Genomic DNA, 25,375 nt, shown 5'->3' on the forward strand with positions numbered 1-25,375 from the left:
GGTATATACCCAAAGAAATATAAATAAGACTTCAAAAAGATATCTTTATTCTTATATTTATTATGACATTATTCACAATAGCCATGATATAAAAACAACATAAGTGTTTGTTATAGATGAATGGATAAAGTAGATGTCATATAGATAAATACAATGGGACATATTATTCAGCTATGAAAAAGAAGGAAATTCTGTCATTTGCAACCATATCAATGGAACTTGATGGCATTATGCTAAATGAAATAAGTCAGACAGAGAAAGATAAATATTGTATGATATCACTTATAAGTGAAATATCAAAATGTTGAACTCATAGAAATAGGGAATAAAATGGTAGTTACTAGGTGATGTTGGTGGGGATGGGGATTGGTGAAATAGTCAAAGGGTACACACTTGTGTTAGATGATGAATAAGTCTGGAGATCTAACATACAACATTGTATTTATAGTTAACAGTACTGTTATAATATACTCAAAAGTTGTCACGAGACTAGATCTTTAATGTTCTCACCAAAAATTAAGATGGTAATTATATAATATGATAATGATGTTAGCTAACACTATGGTGGTAATCACATTACAATATGTAAGTGTGTCAAATCAACACATTGTACACCTTAAACTTGCACAATGTTACATATCAGTTATATCTCAATAATAATAAAAAGAGTAATTGAAAATATTCTTTGGCTGAACTTGAAAGGTTTTTTTTTTTTATGTCAAGCAACTTGTCAAATAAAATGATAATAGCAGCACCTACTTCATAGAACTCTTGTGAAGGTTAAATCTTATAAGTAAATGCAAAACACACAGAAAAGCTTGACATCTGCTAAAAACCAAAGATCATCTACTCTTCCTACTGTTATTGGAGGGAAGGGTGTGGTACATGACGAGATTGACAGTTTAGAATGATAATGTTAGAGTAAAGACTAAATTGGAAAATGGTAGTAGACATTGGAGGCAATTAACATTGAAAAGGTAAGTGTGATAATTAAGTCAAATGATGACGATGATATGGTTAACACAGTGCCACTGGGATAGGAAAAAAGGAAAATATATTAATATCTTGGTCACCATTAAATGCAGGAAACCAGGGCGCCTGGGTGGCTCAGTGGGTTAAGCCGCTGCCTTCGGCTCAGGTCATGATCTCAGGGTCCTGGGATCGAGGCCCGCATCGGGCTCTCTGCTCAGCAGGGAGCCTGCTTCCCAATCTCTCTCTCTCTCTCTCTGCCTGCCTCTCTGCCTACTTGTGATCTCTGTCTGTCAAATAAATAAATAAATAAATCTTTAAAAAAAAAATAAAAATAAATGCAGGAAACCAGAAAAATAGTTCAAGAGGGTCCAAAGTCTCTGAAATTCTGTACCTGCATATATAACAAAGAAAAAGGATAGGTAATAAAGAATGGAATGAAGCAAAGTGTTTCAATTCTGATATGTTGTGTTCCAGTAACTTCAAAATAGCCAAGTATTAGGATATAGCAAGTAATTGGGGGAAAAAAGACATCAGGAGAAAAGTTAGGGTTATTCATACATTGTAAATGATTGAAAAGTGTGCTAGATTAATCTCAATTTCTTCAAAATCTGTGGGGTTAATTATTATCATTGTATCAACAGAGTTCTTTCCATTAATCCATTGACTGCATAAAATTTAAGACCAACTAGTATTGACAGAGAATGAGCAAGAGAAAGGTATCAACAGATTGTGGGTGGGAATAATCAAGAGGTAACAATAGAGATTCAGAAAGAAAAACATACATCCAGAGTTAAAGGACAGAGAAACATAGGGAAGAATCTTAAAGAAAACATCAAGACCAAAGAGAATGAGTATAGATAAAAGGAAGCACAGAAAATAAGATATAAAATAGACATGAAGTGAAAACTAGAATATATATCACATTGTCACTTTTCCAATAGTGATTAGCTGTTTAATTATTGTTCATAGTTCTTTAACTCTTCTATGTACAGGCTTAGAAATATTATTCTACAGATTGTAAAAAAGAAATATCACATTATAATATCAAAGTATCTTATCACCATAATGGTTAAATTAAACAGAGGGTTTAATTTGGTCCTTGTCCATAACTTCTTTACTCCATTTTAGTAGTTAACATGATTAGGTTTTGGTTTACACACACAAAATTATTATTTTTTTTTTCTTAAAGATTTTATTTATTTATTTGACAGAGAGAGATCACAAGTAGGCAGAGAGGCAAGCAGAGAGAGAGGAGGAAGCAGGCTCCCTGCCGAGCAGAGAGCCCAATGTGGGACTTGATCCCAGGACCCTGAGATCATGACCTGAGCCGAAGGCAGAGGCTTAACCCACTGAGCCACCCAGGCACCCCACACAAAATTATTTTGATCCATCTCTACCACATTATAATATAAAGATTATAACCTGGCTACATGAAGAAAAAGCCGGGGTAACTAATTCTAGTTGTGAGTCACAGCATCTCATTAAAAAAAAAAAGTATAATACTAGTTTAATAGTAAACTATTTGATATTGAAATCCACACATACATACCACATTCATTCATCATAATAGAAAACTCTGGCTATTTGACTAAGTGAATTGAACTGTTTTAATATTTTTTTTAAAGATTTTTTTTTTATTTATTTATTTGACAGAGAGAGATCACAAGTAGACGGAGAAGCAGGCAGAGAGAGAGAGGGAAGCAGGCTCCCTGCTGAGCAGAGAGCCCGATGCGGGCCTCGATCCCAGGACCCTGAGATCATGACCTGAGCCGAAGGCAGCGGCTTAACCCACTGAGCCACCCAGGTGCCCTGTTTTAATATTTTAATGACTATTTTACCAATGTAAATGCACAATTCATGTTATATATCTGTAGTAGAACACATAATTTTCTAAATAACAACTAATTAATAGAAACTAATTTATTGTAAATTCTAAACAGATAAAGCAGATATATTTTTTCAGTAATAATGGAGTACTGTTCTGATATAATTAAGATTTTTAATGATTGACATAATTCAGACACTCCCCTGCTATTATTAATGTGGTTTTCATTTTCTAAACCCTACTATGCATTATTCACATGGGAAATTAGTGAATAACACAAATGGACATTTTAGCTGCAGCCAAAATTTAGGATTTGTGACTTAACAATGTGATAGCTGTTCTGAGTCCATAATCCATTTACCCTCAGGAGCCAAAGAATAGCCTTAATACTCTGTATTTCAGCCACTTTGTTTATAGTTTTACAAATATTTAAGTTGATAACTATTTTTTCCATTTAAAACCACAAAGAAGGACATGATAATTAATGATTAGAGTTTAGCATCGAGAAGTCGGAGAGTATTATTAGGATCGAATGGATTAAAGAATTTAAGCAGGACTTTTCCATGCTCACATGAACGATGGTGTTTGTGCTTTCTTCACTCTTTATTTTGGTTTACAGCTGAGTGCATTTAGCCTCCTACAGTCTTTTTTGAAATAAGATGAGGCATCATATAAACAAAAAATAAGCAAACTCTTCATTATTACAGAAATATATTTTGTTTTTAAGGAAGATTAAGATTATGGATTATGAAACATAAACCAATTATGACTTCAGCTGAAACTTCCAATTAAATCTGTCCTAGTTTTCAAGGATACTCTCAAAAGATTTCTTTTTTGTTTCTTTGTAGTTGCTGTTTAGGAACAAAAGCAGGAAAAATGCCAGTTTCTTGTGTATAAATAAATTAGACATGCACCAAATGAATAAATTTAATGTAAAAAAATGTAAAGGAAGAAGACAACAGCCAAGACAGATATATCAAGTACTAAGAGGGCTATGAGTAGCCAACATTTTAATGTTTACATTGACTTTAAAGCTTCATTGTCCCTGCCTTTTAGTTTGTTTTCAAAATATTTATTTTCACATTCTTAAGATTATGAATTTCCCAAATTGCCTTCTAGTTGCCAGGAGGTTGGGTTTTGGTTTTTAAATCATTTTTCTAGGGTATAGTGGAGATACTAAAATTTTTATTCTAACATTTTAAAACTATTATTATATCATCTAAAAGAACTCTACACTTTTTAAATCAAAGCTAGCTTAAACAGAGATGGCCTATATACCAATTATGTCAGATCTTCTTCAAGTAAAATTGTGGCACTTCCAAGTTCCTAAAATTCCTAAAAGTTTATACCAATAATCACAAGTTGGACAGGCGAAATATATTTCTGACGTCCACCATTTCCTCCCTGCATTTGTATACCTTAAGCATCTTGTAAAATTATTGAATAACAAACACTTGAGCTAGCAGCTAAGGATCCAGCATATAGAACAGCGTTATAGGATGAAAAAGCACAAGGATGACGTTTGGAATAATTTCGTTTGTAATCCTAATCCCTGAATTATCTTGTTGGTACCGGTCCCAGAGCGAATTCATCAGAACTACTCAATAATTCTATATTAGAAGGACATATGCAAATGGTAAATGATGAAAAACATCATTATTAACATGATTAATAAATTATACTAGGCATCATGTTGTATTTACTTATTCTTTATGTGTCATTATTACATTGAGAGTTTAGTTCACATCAGTTCAAGGGAAGGATTATGATGGTAATTTTATGTGGCACTCTCTCAGTTGACACAATGCTCACTGCCCTGCACCATGCCATGGTGTGTGTGCATATGAGGAGAGAGCTTCTTTTCCTCAGCACTCCACTTGCCCCTTTCAGTCAGGAACGTGTAGGCCTCAGTGAAAGGATCCTGCATGCTCTATTTTGGGGCAAATTTGTGGGCCTAAAAATATTTCATTTTTATAGTCTTTTTTTAGGTCAAAAAGGCAATCAGACAGTCAGTAACATTTACTTTATACTAAAAATCCATTTGCAGCATTTAAGTGATTTATATCTATCTAAAAATAAGCACCTATGCTCTTTTTAATTCATCTAGCTTGTCCCTCTATAACTCACCTAGCTCACTAAAGACATTCATCTTTCTGTCCTAAATGTATGGGTCTCCTGACAGATTTTAGCAATACCATGCAAGTCCTGATTTTTTTTTTCCCATTCACAACTTAAAGCTTTTAGCTGCTTTGAATTATACAAAGAAATTGAAACCTGGTAAAGCCAATGGGATGCTGACTCTCGTTCTTGATCTGTTGAATGACCAGCCCTTTTTAGGGCCAACTGCTTCAAATCAACCATCGAAATATTTATTTACATGGAAAGAAATGTCTATTTTGAGAAGATTAGCACTGATTATAACACCAGAGCAATCATAATCATGCATTTAAGATAAATATTGTTTTTGATGATGGATAAGATAAATATTTCTGATGACATTTATTTTATATTATGCTTACCATGTGGAAGAGCCAGTGCTAAATGTAGAGCAATAAATGTAACATGATCTGGCTATTTTAATATGTTTTATAATATTGTGTTATTTTTTAATGTCTCTACTTATAAACATGTAAGTAGAAACCATTTAGACAGAGAGGAGCTTGTACAAAAAACTATCTTAAAATTTAAGAACTATTTAGTAGTTGTTATATTTAATTAGGTTGTATTTTTTATCATGAAATGTAGTATTTAACTTTATTAAGAGTTTAAGACTTTAGAAAAGGATAAGATAGACAGAAAAAGGTTAACTTATTTTGGAATTGATGTTTTGGTAATATTTGAGAGTTGGAAGTAAAGTTTGTCTTCCACTTGGTCCTATATTCTTAACTGATGGTAAGAGTGGACTCAGGGTCTTTCATGAATGACTAATAGAGGAGAGGAAGAGATCATGTTGGGAAATATAAAAAAAAAAAAACAAACAGTACACCTTGGGTATAGTTGAGGTCAGACTGTAAGAAATAACAAGTAATATATCCAGTGATAAAGGAGAGGATAAAGGAGGGATTACCTGCTAATGTTAGAGGTCCTCACCAAAAATAGTTTAAGAAGTGGTGAATTGGTTAGCTAAGATCAGTGGTTCTGTCCATATCAACAATTTAAAGAGACAATAAATAGTATTTTTAATGGTAGGTTTCTGAGTACCTAGAAATTCTCAGAACTAAATTTGAATACACATTAAATCTCCTATTATGACTATTAAAACCTGCCCCAAAATCTTACTAAATATAAGCTCAATTTACTCTCCTTATTTAGTATTTATTATAGAAACCATTTCTTCATGCAAATAATTTTACTGAGTGACTATGCTTGTTATACTCTGAATTACTAGAAATTCATGGTAAAGAAATCAGACAGAAACTTTCCTCAGAAAATATTCTGAGAAATTTAAGTTTGATATGGTGAAATTTTTCAGTGGAGGTGACGAAGGGATTGCTGGAATCAGGATGTGAGGAATTTGGATGAGGTGTTTACGTGTGGGTATAATTAGTTATGAGGAAAATGGAAAAAAGTAAAGTCATCCCAAATTAACTCTCACATTTGGGTAGAGAAAGGTGAACAATTCAAACACATCTGAGATGGAGCATCAGGTAATTGGACAACAATCAGAAATATATAGTGTCAACAACCATTCAAAGGAGAAATATCTTTCTAGTAGGAGAGAGGATTTAATTCTGTTCAGTGTTGCTGAGAAGTTAAGTAAGAAACATCTAGAAAAGTTGAGAGGAGAAAAGTGAAGGATGACTGAGTGGAGGAGAATGAATGAATGAATAATATAATAATATATAATAATATATAAGAATAATATTATAATATAATATAATATTATATTATATTATAATATAATAATATAATAATAATATTATTATTAACTGAGTGCTGAGGAAAAGAAGCTCTCTCCTCATATGCACACACACCATGGCATGGTGCAGGGCAGTGAGCATTGTGTCAACTGAGAGAGTGCCACATAAAATTACCATCATAATCCTTCCCTTGAACTGATGTGAACTAAACTCTCAATGTAATAATGACACATAAAGAATAAGTAAATACAACATGATGCCTAGTATAATTTATTAATCATGTTAATAATGTTTTTCATCATTTACCATTTGCATATGTCCTTCTAATATAGAATGAATGAATATAATATTATAATAATATAGAATGAATGGAGGAGAATTCAAGAATAAGAGAAAAGGGTTTGAGGAGTAAGCTCATGAAGAGGAATAGAGAAAATAAAGAATGATGTGGGGAAGAAGGCATATTTTTGATATTTTATATTGTACTTTGTTTGAAGGATGAGAGACACAAAAGCATGTTCTAAACTGTGGATAATGATACAACAAAGTTGAGAGCCTGATGATGCCATACGGTGATAGGTTAACTAAAGAGGAAAAGTCTTTGCAAAATTAAAGGGCATGGCATCCAGGATACATGTGGAGTGACTAATTTTTGATGGAATAAGAACAAATCTCCTCACTGAAATGGGAGACAGGAATGAGCGGGAGAATACAGATGGCTTCCGCTTGTTCAATACAGTGTGATGAAAACTCATGAGCTAAAAAAGAGGTAGTGAAAAGGGAATCAAAGATTTGAGAAGAGAGAGTTGATATGAAGTATTCCCTTGGGGGAATGTGAGAGTGAGTTTACAGCTTACCAAGAAAGTAGAGTAAATTGTTGAGCCAGCTAAAGTTGGTCTGATTTTGTAGAACACAGATTGAAATGGATCCCATCTGCCAGTCGGTCATTTTTCCCACTGATACTCAGCCCCTACCTCCCCACTTCCACTGCGGGAAATATGAGGAGAGAAGAAAAAAAAAAAAAAAAAACCTGAGAGGATTTTTATTTTTCTTTCCCTTTTTTTTTTTTTTTTTTTTAACTTTTCTTTTTCCAAAAGAGAGTTTACAGACCAGGGATATATTAGTTTACTAGGCTTGTCACAACAAGATTACCATAAACCAAGGAGATTAAAATAAGAGAAATGTTTTCTTACAGATCTTGAGGCCAGAAGTACCAAATCAAGGTATCAGCTGGACCATGTTGCCTCTGAAGGCTCTCAGGAAGAATCTTTCCAGTGTCCAGTGGCCCCAAATGTTCTCTGGTTTTTGGCAGCATAATGCCAATCTGTCTCCTTCGCAGGCCACCCTTCTCCCTGTATATCTCTCTGTCAAAATCTCCCTCTCCTTTCTCTTATGAGGATTCCAGTCTTTGGATTTAGGGTCTCCCTAACTCCAGGATTTTTTTTTTAAGATTTTATTAATTTATTTGACAGAAAGAGATCACAAGTAGGCAGAGAGGCAGGCAGAGAGAGAAGGGGAAGCAGGGGCTCGATCCCAGGACCCTGGGATCATGACCTGAGCCGAAGGCAGAGGCTTTAACCCACTGAGCCACCCAAGTGCCCCCCTTCCAGGATGATTTTATCTCCAGATCCACAACTAACTGTATCTACAAAGACCTTATTTCCAAAAAGTCATATTCTTAGATTCCAGGTGGACATGAATTGGGGAGGGAGGCACTGTTCAATTCACTACACAAGACACAGCACAGACAAGAAAGCCAGAACCTGAGTTTGTCTATGGAATTTCACTGGGACAAATTCTTAGTTTAGTCCACCTATTTTCAACCTTGTTAATTTGCCCCCTAGTATCTGATAAATTGGAACCCAAGGTTTTAACACATTGTTTTCCACAGACTGCAGGAATGCATCATTCCCCACATTTTTTTTAAGATTTATTATTTATTTATTTATTTGACAGAGAGAGAGAGAGATCACAAGTAGAGAGGGGGTGGGGCGCCTGGGTGGCTCAGTGGGTTAAGCCACTGCCTTTGGCTCAGGTCATGATCCCAGGTCCTGGGTTTGAGCCCCACATCGGGCTTTCTGCTCAGCAGGGAGCCTGCTTCCTCCTCTCTCTCTGCCTGCCTCTCTGCCTACTTGTGATTTCTCTCTGTCAAATAAATAAATCTTTACAAGTAGAGAGGGGGAAGGGATCACAAGAGAGAGAGGGGGAAGCAGGCTCCCTGCTGAGCAGAGGGCCTGATGTGGGGTTGGATCCCAGGACCCTGAGATCATGACCTGAGCTGAAGGCAGAGGCTTAACCCACTGAGCCACCCAGGTGACCCCCATTTTAATACATCAACTTCATCGTATTCACAGTCTTCCATCTTCTGTAAGTTTATTAAAATCTTTTTTTTTTCTCACCAGCCTCTTTCTTCTACTATTCTGTCATTGTTTGAGTTTACTCCTTTCTGAATTTTTATACTTTAATTGTAGTGTGGTTTCCCAATGGATGACAGAGTCAAACATGTATGCCTAATCTTTCATTTGGGAATTAAACATTGTTTTTCCTATTTTTGATGACTGTCTTCCTGTTTTCCTGTAGGAATTGCCTTTTCAATGTGCTATTTTGCATTTATGTGATTGTTTTCTTGTAGTATTTTTCGGAGGCCCATATTCTAATTTTCTTTTCTTTGATTCATTTTAACTTAAGATAATATATTAATGCTCTTTATTTCCCAATATGAAAGATAAGAAAATTGGTTGACTAATACTTCCTTGTATCTCTGATTCGAATTCCCTTTTCCTAATATTTATTAATTAACAACTATTAATAATTAATATTAATTGTTGTTACTATTTTTAGTGCTTTTTATGTTCCCTTTACAAAATTATTCCAGGACTACTTCTCATTTATTAACTTTCGTAACTTTAGATACTTTTTAGGACCCAAAATTTTAGTAAGAAAAGTGTGGAAAATACGCACTAGCATGTCATCTTACTTTTGTTTCTACCTCTGATTTGTGTTTATTATGTTATTATACTTGTCAATGTCATAATATTTAGCTTTTCTTATCATGGTTTTCATGGTTCCACGTTTTATAGGTTTAATGGGTATAAGTCATTTAAATATGGCTTAAAGAGAATAACTTTCAAATTAACTGAATTTGAAATTTTTAAATGCAAACATACAAGGGTCATCAGAGAGAAGAAATAGTTATAACTCGAGTAAAAGTGTTGGTCTTCAGTAAGATCAGGGATGGATCTTCCAAATATCACAGGAGTGAAGTAGGAAAGAATTAAGAACACAGGCAATTTTGGAGACTTATTGTGAAAGGTTTGAAGAAAGCCCATTTAATGTCATTTTGTAAATCATGACAAAGATGCCACTGTAAGTTGAACTGAGGGAATGTTTGTGGACTCAGTAACTGGGAATGAACAGAAAATATATAAAATTGAGAATGAACACTAAATAATATTGTGGGAAGTTAAAGAGCAAATTGATAGGATAAAAAGGTATCATGGGATAAGACTTAGGTAGGTGTGCAAAGAAATCAATGACTATGCCCTTAAACATTCATTATTCTCTAATAACTCCTAATACCAATATTGGAAATGTATAAGTTTTTTTTAAGACTTTTTTAAAAGATCTTATTTATTTAGTTATTTGTTAGAGAGAGTGGGCACAAGCAGGGGGAGCAGCAGGCAGAGGGAGAAGCAGGCATCACAAGGAGCAAGGAGCCCTTTTCAAGACTAGATCCCAGGACCCTGGGATAATGAACTGAGTTGAAGGCAACAGCTTAACTGACTGAGCCACCCAGGCATCCCATATGTTTTTTTGTTTTGTTTTGTTTAATTTTATTTTTTATAAACATATAATATATTTTTATCACCAGGGGTACAGGTCTGTGAATCGCCATGTTTACACAATTCACAGCACTCTCCAGAGCACATACCCTCCCCAATGTCCATAATCCCACCCCCCCCTCCCAAACCCCCTCCCCCCATCAACCCTCAGTTTGTTTTGTGAGATTAAGAGTCACTTATGGTTTGTCTCCCTCCCAATCCCATCTTGTTTCATTTACTCTTCTCCTACCCCCTTAACCCCCCATGTTGCATCTCCTCTCCCTCATATCAGGGAGATCATATGATAGTTGTCTTTCTCCGATTGACTTATTTTGCTAAGCATGATACCTCTAGTTCCATCCACATGTCGCAAATGGCAAGATTTCATTTCTTTTGATGGCTGCATAGTATTCCATTGTCTATATATACCACATCTTCTTTATCCATTCGTCTATTGATGGACATCTAGGTTCTTTCCATAGTTTGGCTATTGTAGACATTGCTGCTATAAACATTCGGGTGCACGTGCCCCTTCGGATCACTACGTTTGTATCTTAAGGGTAAAAGCCTGTAGTGCAATTGCTGGGTCATAGGGTAGTTCTATTTTCAACATTTTGAGGAACCTCCATGCTGTTTTCCAGAGTGGTTGCACCAGCTTGCATTCCCACCAACAGTGTAGGAGGGTTCCCCTTTCTCCGCATCCTCGCCAGCATCTGTCATTTCCTGACTTGTTCATTTTAGCCATTCTGACTGGTGTGAGGTGATATCTCATTGTGGTTTTGATTTGTATTTCCCTGATGCCGAGTGATATGGAGCACATTTTCATGTGTCTGTTGGCCATCTGGATGTCTTCTTTACAGAAATGTCTGTTCATGTCTTCTGCCCATTTCTTGATTGGATTATTTGTTCTTTGGGTGTTGAGTTTGCTAAGTTCTTTATAGATTTTGGACACTAGCCCTTTATCTGATATGTCGTTTGCAAATATCTTCTCCCATTCTGTCAGTTGTCTTTTGGTTTTGTTAACTGTTTCCTTTGCTGTGCAAAAGCTTTTGATCTTGATGAAATCCCAATAGTTCATTTTTGCCCTTGCTTCCCTTGCCTTTGGCGATGTTCCTAGGAAGATGTTGTTGCGGCTGAGGTCAAAGAGGTTGCTGCCTGTGTTCTCCTCAAGGATTTTGATGGATTCCTTTCTCACATTGAGATCCTTCATCCATTTTGAGTCTATTTTCATGTGTGGTGTAAGGAAATGATCCCATTTCATTGTTCTGCATGTGGCTGTCCAATTTTCCCAACACCATTTATTGAAGAGGCTGTCTTTGTTCCATTGGACATTCTTTCCTGCTTTGTCGAAGATGAGTTGACCATAGAGTTGAGGGTCCATTTCTGGGCTCTCTATTCTGTCCCATTGATCTATGTGTCTGTTTTTGTGCCAGTACCATGCTGTCTTGATGATGACAGCTTTGTAATAGAGCTTGAAGTCCGGAATTGTGATGCCACCAACTTTGGCTTTCTTTTTCAATATTCCTTTGGCTATTCGAGGTCTTTGCTGGTTCCATATAAATTTTAGGATTATTTGTTCCATTTCCTTGAAAAAAATGGATGGTACTTTGATAGGAATTGCATTAAATGTGTAGATTGCTTTAGGTAGCATAGACATTTTCACACTATTTGTTCCCCCAATCCAGGAGCATGGAACATTTTTCCATTTCTTTGTGTCTTCCTCAATTTCTTTCATGAGTACTTTATAGTTTTCTGTGTATAGATTCTTAGTCTCTTTGGTTAGGTTTATTCCTAGGTATCTTATAGTTTTGGGTGGAGTTGTAAATGGGATTGACTCCTTAATTTCTCTTTCTTCTGTCTTGTTGTTGGTGTAGAGAAATGCAACTGATTTCTGTGCATTGATTTTATATCCTGACCCTTCACTGAATTCCTGGACAAGTTCTAGCAGTTTTGGAGTGGAGTCTTTTGGGTTTTCCACATATAGTATCATATCATCTGCAAAGAGTGATAGTTTGACTTCTTCTTTGCCGATTTGGATGCCTTTAATTTCCTTTTGTTGTCTGATTGCTGAGGCTAGGACTTCTAGTATTATGTTGAACAGCAGTGGTGATAACGGACATCCCTGCCGTGTTCCTGACCTTAGCGGAAAAGCTTTCAGTTTTTCTCCATTGACAATGATATTTGCGGTGGGTTTGTCATAGATGGCTTTGATAATATCGAGGTATGTGCCCTCTATCCCTACACTTTGAAGAGTTTTGATCAGGAAGGGATGCTGTACTTTGTCAAATGCTTTCTCAGCATCTATGGAGAGTATCATATGGTTCTTGTTCTTTCTTTTATTAATGTGTTGTATCCCATGGATTGATTTGTGGATGTTGAACCAAGCTTGCATCCCTGGAATAAATCCCACTTGGTTGTGGTGAATAATCCTTTTAATGTACTGTTGAATCCTATTGGCTAGTATTTTGGCGAGAATTTTTGCATCTGTGTTCATCAAGGATATTGGTCTGTAGTTCTCTTTCTTGATGGGATCCTTGTCTGGTTTTGGGATCAAGGTGATGCTGGCCTCATAAAATGAGTTTGGAAGTTTTCCTTCCATTTCTATTTTTTGGAACAGTTTCAGGACAATAGGAGTGAGTTCTTCTTTAAATGTTTGGTAGAATTCCCCCAGGAAGCCGTTTGGCCCTGGGCTTTTGTTTGTTTAGAGATTTTTGATGACTGTTTCAATCTACTTACTGGTTATGGGACGGTTCTGGTTTTCTATTTCTTCCTGGTTCAGTTGTGTTGGTTTATATGACTCTAGGAATGCATCCCTTTCTTCCAGATTGTCAAATTTGTTGGCATAGAGTTGCTCATAGTATGTTCTTATAATTGTCTGTATTTCTTTGGTGTTAGCTGTGATCTCTCCTCTTTCATTCATGATTTTATTTATTTGGGTCCTTTCTCTTTTCTTTTTGATAAGTCTGACCAGGGGTTTATCAATCTTATTAATTCTTTCAAAGAAACAGCTCCTAGTTTCGTCGATTTGTTCTATTGTTTTTTTAGTCTCTATTTCAATGATTTATGCTCTGGTCTTTATGATTTCTCTTCTCCTGCTGGGTTTAGGGTTTCCTTCTTGTTCTTTCTCCAGCTCCTTTAGGCGTAGGGTTAGGTTGTGTACCTGAGACCTTTCTTGGTTCTTGAGAAAGGCTTGTACGGCTATATATTTTCCTCTCAGGACTGCCTTTGTTGTGTCCCACAGATTTTGAACCGTTGTGTTTTCATTATCATTTGTTTCCATGAATTTTTTCAATTCTTCTTTAATTTCCTGGTTGACCCATTCATTCTTTAGAAGGATGCTGTTTAGTCTCCATGTAATTGGGTTTTTTTCCAAATTTCCTCTTGTGATTGAGTTCTAGCTTCAGAGCACTGTGGTCTGAAAATATGCAGGGAATGATCCCAGTCTTTTGATACCGGTTGAGCCCTGATTTAGGACCGAGGATGTGATCTATTCTGAAGAATGTTCCATGTGCACTAGAGAAGAATGTGTATTCTGTTGCTTTGGGATGAAATGTTCTGAATATATCTGTGATGTCCATCTGGTCGAGTGTGTCATTTAAGGCCTTGATTTCCTTGTTGATCTTTTGCTTGGATGATCTGTCCATTTCAGTGAGGGGAGTGTTAAACTCCCCTACTATTATTGTATTATTGTCGATGTGTTTCTTTGATTTTGTTATTAATTGGTTTATATAGTTGGCTGCTCCCACGTTAGGGGCATAGATATTTAAAATTGTTAGATCTTCTTGTTGGACAGATCCTTTGAGTATGATATAGTGTCCTTCCTCATCTCTTATTATAGTCTTTGGCTTAAAATCTAACTGATCTGATATAAGGATTGCCACTCCTGCTTTCTTCTGATGTCCATTATCATGGTAAATTCTTTTCCACCCCCTCACTTTAAACCTGGAGGTGTCTTCGGGTTTAAGATGAGTTTCTTGTAGGCAACATATAGATGGGTTTTGTTTTTTTATCCATTCTGATACCCTGTGTCTTTTGATTGGGGCATTTAACCCATTAACATTCAGGGTAAGTATTGAGAGATATGAATTTAGTGCCATTGTATTGCCTGTAAGGTGACTGTTATTGTATATTGTCTCTGTTTCTTTCTGATCTACTACTTTTAGGGTCTCTCTTTGCTTAGAGGACCCTTTTCAATATTTCCTGTAGAGCTGGTTTGGTATTTGCAAATTCTTTCAGTTTTTGTTTGTCCTGGAAGCTTTTAATCTCTCCTTCTATTTTCAATGATAGCCTAGCTGGATATAGTATTCTTGGCTGCATGTTTTTCTCATTTACTACTCTGAATATATCATGCTAGCTCTTTCTGGCCTGCCAGGTCTCTGTGGATAAGTCTGCTGCCAATCTAATATTTTTACCATTGTATGTTACAGACTTCTTTTCCCGGGCTGCTTTCAGGATTTTCTTTTTGTCACTAAGAATTGTAAATTTTACTATTAGGTGACGGGGTGTGGACCTATTCTTATTGATCTTGAGGGGGGTTCTCTGAACCTCCTGGATTTTGATGCTTGTTCCCTTTGCCATATTGGGGAAATTCTCTCCAATAATTCTCTCCAATATACCTCTGCTCCCCTCTCTGTTTCCTCTTCTTCTGTAATCCCAATTATTCTAATGTTGTGTCGTCTTATGGTGTCACTTATCTCTCGAATTCTCCCCTCGTGGTCCAGTAGCTGTTTGTCCCTCTTTTGCTCAGCTTCTTTATTCTCTGTCATTTGGTCTTCTAAATAGCTAATTCTTTCTTCTGCGTCATTTGTCCTAACAGTGAGAGCCTCCATTTTTTATTGCACCTCATTAATAGCTTTTTTTATTTCAACTTGGTTAGATTTTAGTTCTTTTATTTCTCCAGTAAGGGCTTTTATATCTCCCGAGAGGGTTTCTCTAATATCTTCCATGCCTTTTTCGAGCCCAGCTAGAACCTTGAGAATCGTCCTTGTGAACTCTAGATCTGACATATCACCAATGTCTGTATTGATTAGGTCCCTAGCCTTTGGTACTGCCTCTTGTTCTTTTGTTTTGTGGTGAATTTTTCTGCCTTGTCATTTTGTCCAGGTAAGAGTATATGAAGGAGCAAGTAAAATACTAAAAGGGTGGCAACAACCCCAGGAAAATATGCTTTAGCCAAGTCAGCAGAGATCCCAAATCGTGAGGGGGGAGAAAGGGGATAAAAAGTGTTTCAGAAAGAAAAAAAAGAAACAATTAAAAAAAGAAAACCAATAAAGAAAAAAATTTTAAAGGGAAATATATATATATATATATATATATATATATATATATATATATATTAGATAAACTAGTTAAAAAACGTTAAAAAAGAAAAGGGTAAAAGTTAAAAAAAATTTAGCAGAAGAAGAAAAAAAAATTGAAAAAGAAAAAAAATTAAATTAACTGCAAGGCTAAAGAATCATGGGGAGAAAGCCATGAGTTCCTTGTGTTGCTTTCTCCTCCTCTGGAATTCCGCTGCTCTCCTTGGTATTGAAACTGTAGTCCTTGGTAGGTTAACTTGGTCCTGGCTGGGTTTCTTGTTGATCTTTTGGGGGAGGGGCCTGTTGTAGTGATTCTCAAGTGTCTTTGCCCCAGGCGGATTTGCACCGCCCTTACCCAGGCCGGTCTGAGTAATTGGATTGGGTTTTCTTTCGGGAGCTTTTGTTCCCTGAGCGCTTTCGGTAGAGTTCCGGAGGGCAGGAATGAAGATGGCGGCCTCCCGGTCTCCAACCCGGTGGAGCCGAGAGCCTGGGGCCCCACTCCTCAGTGCACCCTCAGAGAACAGCGCCCAATGACTTCCGTCACCCTGGCCTCCGGCCGCGCTCCGAGTTGACCAAGCCTGCGACCAGTTCAAGGTAACCCCGAGGTTAGAGCTTTCTCCTCGGCTCTGTCTCTGTAGCCGGCTTCCCCGTTCTAATACCTGTAAGTTCTGCGACACTCAGACACTCCCGATCCTTCTGTGACCCTGTGGGTCCTGAGGCCACGCTGACCCTGCGTGGGTTTCACCCCAGTTAAGCCTCTGGAGCGATGTCCCTCAGCGGAACAGACTTTTAAAAGTCCTTATTTTGTGCTCCGTTGCTCCGCCGCTGGCCGGGAGCCAGCCCCTCCCCCCGCGGTCTATCTTCCCGTCGCTTTGGATTCACTTTTCCGCCAGTCTTACCTTTCAGAAAGTGGTTGATTTTCTGTTTCTAGAATTGCTGTTCTTCTCTTCAATCTCCCGTTGGATTTGTAGGTGTTTGCAATCTTTAGATAAGCTATCTAGCTGATCTCCCACTACCTGTAGTAGTCTCAGCTGCTACTTCTCTGCCATCTTGACTCCCTCCCGACCTCCCCATATGGTTTTTTAACAAGCAAAATGTATAATGCATATTATCACTGGGTCTCACAAAGATTATATCAGCTAGGCATAATTATGCCCATTTTATACATGACATTAAGTCAATGTTGAAGAATCACTGAATTTCATAATTTGAAAGTCAATATGTCATATTTTGTTATGCATCAAGAACTAGCAAAACTAAAATTATGTGCCTTTAACAAATCTACTGTTATTTAGAAAAAAGTACCAGGACTTGCTTCTTTATAAATGAAGATAGAAAAACATATTAACAAAAATAGAAACTTGGGCAAAATTTCCCAGAAATAATTTTCTTGGATTGATTTTATTGACACCATCAGACGATATACTTCATGGAGATTTTTTTGTTCATATGCTAAATCGCTGGACCTATTTCTACCACTTTAATATATGCTACTAGATTTTGTTTAATATGATATTTAAATGAGTCTTTTTTTTATAAATTAACTGCAAAGGGAAGGTGAGCCAGAACAATTTTATGCTTCATATGGTGTTCACAATTTGGCATACTACAATCAAGAAAAGACCAAAGCATGGAGTTTAAACAGATGTCTACTTGTACAGGTCTATAATACATTGGTGGCTTTTTCATCATGAACTCAGAGACATCCTGCTTTTCAGTTAGATGGAAGAAAAGACAGCCTGATAAATGTCTAGGAGAAAAAATAAATCAGCTCAGCTGTGACCCAGGTCAGGATTATTCTTAATATTCACAATTAATTTCTGGAGAGCAGCTTGTATACAACATTACCAGCTGCTCCTGTAACAAATATGTGCACATTTTGGCAACTACAGATTCAGTAATTTGCTCTTCTCACACAAAAACTAAAAGGTGAACTCATCTTGTATGCTTAGTTTCCTTTATAGTGATAATGTTTTTTATCACATAAATTTCAAGTAAGAGTAAATTAAGGATGGTGAGAGTGACACCTGAGCTATAAATGAACATTGTTCAAGTTAGGATGCATATCTTAATTAAAATTTCAGTGAATGGTAAGGATAGACCTCCCAATGATTTTCTTTTTTTTTCCCTTTTTTTTTTTTTTTTTTAGCTCTGAACTGATGTAGAGATACTCTCCATTTCATTTTTTTGCAAATTCATTTATGTATTTTGTTTAAAGTGTGGATAAAAGGCTGAATTAATCTTATTTCAGATTCAGTCTGGGATAACTTGATTCTGTAATGAAAGGACACCATTTTCATGCATGTTTTTACAGAGGTGAATGAATGGAAGTTTTGCATGTTATCTCTTCTGGAAAGTGGCCCTACTCTCTCATTCTGAATCTCTGAAGAATTGGGTCTTACAGACTTGTCTCCAGACTGAAGGATGTCCTCTATGACCTGTTGACATTAGTTCCATCTACCTGTGAAATTCTCAACTAAAGACATGTGAAGAAAATGCAATAATACCATTTGACTATTATCTAAATGTGCCCAAAACAGACAGCATCCAATTCAATAAAAACAAGAGCTTTCCAGGGTTCCTGGGAGGTACAATCCTTAAGCATCCAATTTTTGGTTTAGGCTCAGGTCATGATCTCAGGGTTCTGGGAGAAAGCCCTGCACTGGCTCTGTGCTCAGTGCAGAGTTTACGTGGGTTTCTCTCTCCTTCTGCCCCTCCCCACCACATGCTCTTTCTCTCTCTCTCTCTAAAATAAATAAATAAATCTTTAAAAATATGTAAGTAAATAAAATAAAATAAAATAAGCACAAGAGTTTTGGAATAATACATATTTTGTTTTTATTTATAACACCAATTACAAGTGATGTTTTCTTCAAATATCTAATATTTCCAAGTTTAATTTGTAAAAATGAGGTGTATGCCTATATTCATAATATTAATGAATATAGGTTCAAAATTAAGGCTGTCATGAATTTTGTGTTGAAAAAGAAAATATATTATATTTCTCTTTTCTAGATTTGTGGTTGGGAAATCTGGGTGGCTCAGTTAGTTAAGAATCCGACTTGAGTTCAGCTCAGGTCATGATCTCAGGGTTATGAGATCAAGCCCCATGTTGGGCTTGGTGCTAGACATGGAGCCTGCTTAACATTCTCTCTCCTCCTCTTCCTCTCTGCCCCTCTCCCACTTCATTCCTCCCTTAAAAAAAAAAAAAGTAGATTTGTGGCAGCTTAAGAAATAAGTGATATGGGTGGGAATGTGAGAACAATCATAAGGGTTAAATAAAAAAACTCAAGTGTTAAATAGTAATAACCAGTCTTTCTTCTAAGCAAGTGGATATTCAAAGAAATAATGGAAATATATATTTCATTTATTTGAAAATAATTATTTCCACTATTAATTAAAAACAAAGACTTGTCAAGATCTTTGTCATTGTTCACTTTTGAAAAGGCATATTTTTTTGATGACTTCTAAACTTAAAAAAATATAGTTACGGGATGCCTGAGTGGCTCAGTGGGTTAAACCTCTGCCTTCGGTTCGGGTCATGATCTCAGAGTCCTGGGATCAAGCCCCGCATCGGGCTTTCTGCTAGGCAGGGAGCCTGCTTCTGCCTCTCTCTCTCTCTCTCTGCCTGCTTCTCTACCTACTTCTGATCTCTCTCTCTGTCAAATAAAATAAATAAATAAATAAATAAATAAATAAATAAATAAATAAATAAAAATATATATTTACAATATATAGCCTCTACAATTTAGGGGAGGATATCTAGGGGGAGGTAGGACCTGATTTTCTTTAACATTCAAGTATGTTCTAACACTATATTAGTTTTCTTGGGCTGCCAAAACAAAGTACTATGGACCGAGTGGCTTAAACAACAGAAATTTATCTTATCACAATTCTGGACGTTAGAAGTCCAAGATCAAGGTTACAACAGGCTTGATTTCTTTAGAAGCCACTCTCCCTGACTTGCAGATGGCCATCTTCTGTGTCTCTATGCGATCTTCTCTCTGTGTGTCTATGTCCTAATCTCCTCTTTTTATTTTATAAAGACACCAGTTAGATTAGATTAAGGCCTATCGTTCTGAGTTCTGACTTTGTATGACTTAATTATCTCTTTAAAGACCTTATCTCCAAATACAGTCACATTCTGTGGTACTGGGAATTAAACGTCAACATATGGATTTGGAAGGGGCACAGTTCATCCCATAATAAGTGGCTCACCATAACTGTGAGTGTGTTGAATTTTTATAATTCAAAGTTTTATTTACAATACCCAGTAATGCTTTTGTGGAACATTTTAGGGCAAACTTTATTGCATATTAATCATTATACAAGATAGCTTTTTTCTTTTTCTATTGTCTTGGTTTTAGTTCATCTTAACACTATTGCTATGACTATCTTCTTAGTTTTATATTTACTTGTCTGGGACTCTATCCATTACATTATATTCAGTGGTGCTATATCATTTTTAATTTTCTTAACAATAGCATATTTAAGATTTTTTTAGCTCTGTTGTAAAGTTTATTTTTTTTCATTTGTTTGTTTCAATTATGTCATTTAAAAGCTTTCCATAGCTAATCATTGTAATTAGAATTAAATTCAAATCCATTACTCTCGCCCACTTGTCCCCACCTGACCTAGACTCTTCCTGTCTAACCTCATTGCTTGAGACTTGTGCTCATTCATCATGCCCATGTTAGCAAGGACCTTTTTATTCTCAAATTATCCAAGTCCTATGCCTAGAATTTGTGCAGAGTGTTACCTCTTGCCAGAATGAAGTTCCACATGCTGGTGACTTTGTTGGCCTGATCTAATCATTAAGGTTTCATTTCGTACATTTTCTCTTCACAAAAGCATTCTGTGATCTTGCCCTCTATGGTGCTGCCAGCCCCTGTTTTTGTAATTCTCAGTCATTCTCTAGCATATCACACTTTCTTATTTCTTTCAAGGCCCATATCAGTATCTGAAATTTCCTTTTTGTCATGGTTTATTTTTATATCAGCTCTCTCCAATAGAATGTTTTACAATAATTGAAATGATCTATATCTGCACTGTCCAATACAATAGCCACTAACCACACATATCTTTTGAGCCTTTGAATATAGCCAGTGGGACTGTGGAATTAAGTCATTAAATTTATTTCATTTTAACTCATTTAAATTGAAAATTAAGTAGCCACATATAACTGGTGATTTCCATATTGGATGGCACAATTCTGTGTCCTTCATTAAATCCAAAATTCCACCATGATGAGGAATTTTTCTGTGCAATCTTTGTGTTAAGGTTAAAAAGGTTAAAAAAGAACTTGTGTTTTTCTGTGTCACCTTTATAGCATAATACTTAGAATGTTCATACTTAACAATAGGAAATGCACAAAATATATATGAAAATAATATATGAAAAGATGAATAAATGTTAGGAACATGTAATCTATTCATATTTATTGTGGTTATTAAAATACTTTGTTCGCATCCTGATTTCGTATCCAAGATTAATAGGATCATCTTTCTTCTTTTCTCCTGTCCTGATTTTAGTTTAATTGTATAATTTTTTCCCTTTGGTTATTCCCTTATATGTTTGGATATCCTATGAGTTATTAATTAATCCCAGACACTGTTCTGAGTTCTTTGCATATATTAACTCATTTGATGTTCACAATAACCCTGTGAAGTGGCTGCCAGCATTACCCCCATTATACAGATTGGAAACCTGAGGCACAGGGCACTGAAACATGTCCAAGTTACTTCATTGCTCAGAAAGGGAGCTTCCAGACACCATAATCTCAATCATTAGTCTACATTGTCTCTAAATTTGAAAGTTTCCTTCTGTTATGCTAGGGGGTACCCTTAAATTAAGAATCATATTTGAAATTATGGTCAATATTATAATGAAATATAAATATTAGGGACATTAAATAAAGGCCAGATCTTTATGGCACTTTTCTTTCTAGTAGTTCCTGCCTTTTACCTTCAACCTCAGCCAAATCTGACAGTCATCCTATAATAATTTGGAGTTGGTTGAGAAAGAGGAAAAATTTAACTCTTTGCAATAATCCATGGCCTCTGGCAGGCATGACCTCCCGAAATGGCCAGGAGAACCAAATAAAACATAGGCCATCCGAGTGGGTTCTTTCTCTGTCAGGCCAGCTACCTCAAAGAAAGCAATTAGGGCAGTGAACTTTGCTTTTTTCCTCCATCATGTTTTCCTTTACACATCCAAACTGACTAATTGGTAAACAAAACAAATTGGATATAAAACTATTTGATTTAGTAATGTCATTGATCTATCTGGAGTCAACAGGAAAACCAACTGCTTTAATAGAATCTGCCCCCAAATTTCAAAAACACTCATGTTTTGAAATACATATTGATACAAAATCCAAATCCATCTTTTTCCTCCACTTGAATTTTAAACTAGTCTTTATGGAGCTATCTGTGTCAGAGAAATGCCTACAGTCATTCTCCAATTAGTCTTATTCTTCCACCATTTATTTACATGTCAATAATGGCATTAAAACTTGAGTTCAATACAAGTTAGTCCTCACAGCCCATCCTTGGAAACTGTGTACTTCTTTCTAAGTAACATATCTCAAGCTAGTTGATTTTCTTCCAAATGTGCAGAAAATACGTTTCTGTGATCAAAATTATACAAAGAACCAAATGTTTACTTTCTGTTATGTCTTATAAATACCAGTTGGTGTTAATCTGACCTTTACTATTTTTATTTTTAATTTGTTTTATTGTGTAAGCCTTGCCTACCTCAGATGAAGTTTATTTCTAAAACATTATTTGATTTAAATACTAATATATTTCTTCAGTTATACTCTTCATAATTTTATTCCCAAGATATATAGATACTTAAATAGAGACACAGAAATATACAAATTCAAATCCAGATGGAATCAAGTTTTGTTTAGCAAAAATAATACTTTAAAACTCATAGGAAATGTAGGTGAATAATTTTTGGACCTGATATAGGGAAGGATTTCATAAGTAAGATGTAAAAGAAAAGTTCCATAAATTTGACCATATTAAAATTAAACACACTTAAAGAGAGCAAAGTTAAAGGTTATGAACTGAGAATGCTATTTAAATAGACACAACCAACAAAAGATTCATATCAAGGGTATATAAAGAATTTTCATAAATCAATAAAAGCAGAATCAAGAGCTGGGGAGGAAAATGGATGAGCAACATAAACATACATTTTAAAGACTAGGAAACACACATGGCCAATAAACATATAAAAATGCATCCAAACTGCAATCACAAAAATCCAGTTCTCTTTTTACTTTCATTTTCTACAATCCTGTATAATGCCGTCATTTTTTTTCATGAGTCTCTTTTCTTTCCTGGCTTGCCATATATGTTCAATCACACTCCTTTGTATGTCAGACTAACCTCTTCCTGTTCCAACCTCCTGCCTTTTCTTAGTTTAACAGTTTCATTTGACAAATTTGTCTTATACACCTTTCGTGTCCCAAGCACTATGTGACTCATGGATGACTGGAAATGAAAAAAGACAAGAGTCCTTGTTCTCCTTGTCCCCGAAGTACTTATGATCTAGTGAGACGAGACAGGACTTAACAGATAATTTTTAGCATCAACTTTTTCATCCAGTGATTCTACTGTAGAAAGGTGGTATGACCTCCTCTGTAAAACTTTCCCAGAGATTGTTTGTCAGCTGTCATAGACAATCCAGGTGCTAAGGGTACCACTCTTACTTTGTATCTGTTTTGGGTTTTTTTGTTTGTTTGTTTTGTTTTGTGTGTGTGGGGAGAAATGACATTTTCATAAGGTCAATAAAGGGAGCAAATAACTGAACATATAAAAATTATGTTCTACTTTTAGTAATGAAATAATATAGGATTTTAATGCAAGGAAAATCAATGAGAAAGACTTCAAAAGGGAAAGAGCAGTGGAACTAGGTGATGGGCAAAATGGGCATTATCTGTAAGGGGAGCTTGTTAAAAATGAGAGAAGCATGATTAAATGTTTGTCTTGATATGCATAGAGAAATTAAGAGTGTGATTTGACTCCAAAGAGACCATTAAATACGTAAACCTTATTTCAAATTACCTAGAAATCAAGAGAAAAGAAGTGGCAGAGATTAAGAAATAAGAGCTTCTTTAGAGTATATAATACTAAAGTAGGTGGTGGTTATACATATTAATAGCAACTTCTGCTATTGAGGAATTTGCAATATTGCGAGAAAAAAGATGAATACTTATATGACATAATTTCAAAGTCACACTTAATAGAGGGAGGCAAGTCAGAGATCATATTCATAGGTTACAAAGCTCTTCTTTTAACTAAAGGAATATTTGTGTGTGGTCCTGACTTTTTGGTTTTATATACAAAAAGAGTTAGACGCATTTTGTCATCTCATAATTTTTAATGTGGCTATCACTATGTGTATATCCAAACAAGTCTTAGAAATTATCTGACTCTAATTTTTATTCACATTGTTCAGTTGCAGATGAATAACCTTAATTTACAGTATATATAAGGATACACTATTTTAACTATTTGTAATTATTGGTGGGGGAGTAATATTATCCTCAGTAATATGTAGGCATAATGTTTTGGGGGAACTATTCAGAGAAGGCTTCCAAAATCCAGTAATGGTGTTGGTTACAAAAATCAAGTATAGGTAACCAGAATTTTGACCTCTTTTACTGTTAAAATTTTCAAACATGCCATCTATTTATTTTTAAAATTTAATCAACAAATATCTAGCCTTTAAGAATGATTATGACACTGAGTGGACATTATGAAGAAAATCATTTCAGACATTTCAGATTTCCACCCCATCTCTACCACTTGTCACAAACAACTTGATTCTTAACCATGCTATGCTTCTCATTCATATGTCTTTCTTTAATGAGTCTTGTCACCAAGTTTCTACTGGCAAGTTGGTGGAATTGATTCTCTCTTAATACCAGGACTTAGAACTTTCCAGGATTTGAATCCGCCTTTTTTTTTTTTAAAGATTTTATTTATTTATTTGACAGAGAGAGATCACAAGCAGGCAGAGAGGCAGGCAGAGGGAGAGAGAGAAAGAGGGAAGCAGGCTCCCTGTTGAGCAGAGAGCCCGATGCGGGGCTCGATCCCAGGACCCCGAGATCATGACCTGAGCTGAAGGCAGCGGCTTAACCCACTGAGCCACCCAGGCACCCCAAGAATCCGCCTTTTTAAAACTAACTTACTCTGGGGGCACCTGGGTGGCTCAGTCGGTTTAGCAACCAACTCTTGGTTTCAGCTCAGGTCATGATCTCAGGGTCCTTAGATTGAGCGCGCCCCCCACCCCACCTTAGGCTCTGTGCTCCATGTGGGATCTGCTTAAAGGTTCTTTCCCTCTGCCCCTCACCCCCACTCACATGTGAGTGGTCTCTCTCTCTCTCTAAAATAAATAAATAAATCTTTAAAAAAAATCCCTTACTCTTCTACTTCAATCATTTATATATTTTTAAAATATATATTTATTACCTATAAGGTATATATTATATACCTATCAGGAGCTCAGCTTTCCATTGTAGATACAGTTGCCTAATGGTCCCTCAATGCCCAAAGCAATTGGTTTAAGACCTGTTCACAAATTTCA

The sequence above is a fragment of the Lutra lutra genome, chromosome 3 (genome assembly GCF_902655055.1).
Source record: "Lutra lutra chromosome 3, mLutLut1.2, whole genome shotgun sequence".
Taxonomy (NCBI): Eukaryota; Metazoa; Chordata; class Mammalia; order Carnivora; family Mustelidae; genus Lutra; species Lutra lutra.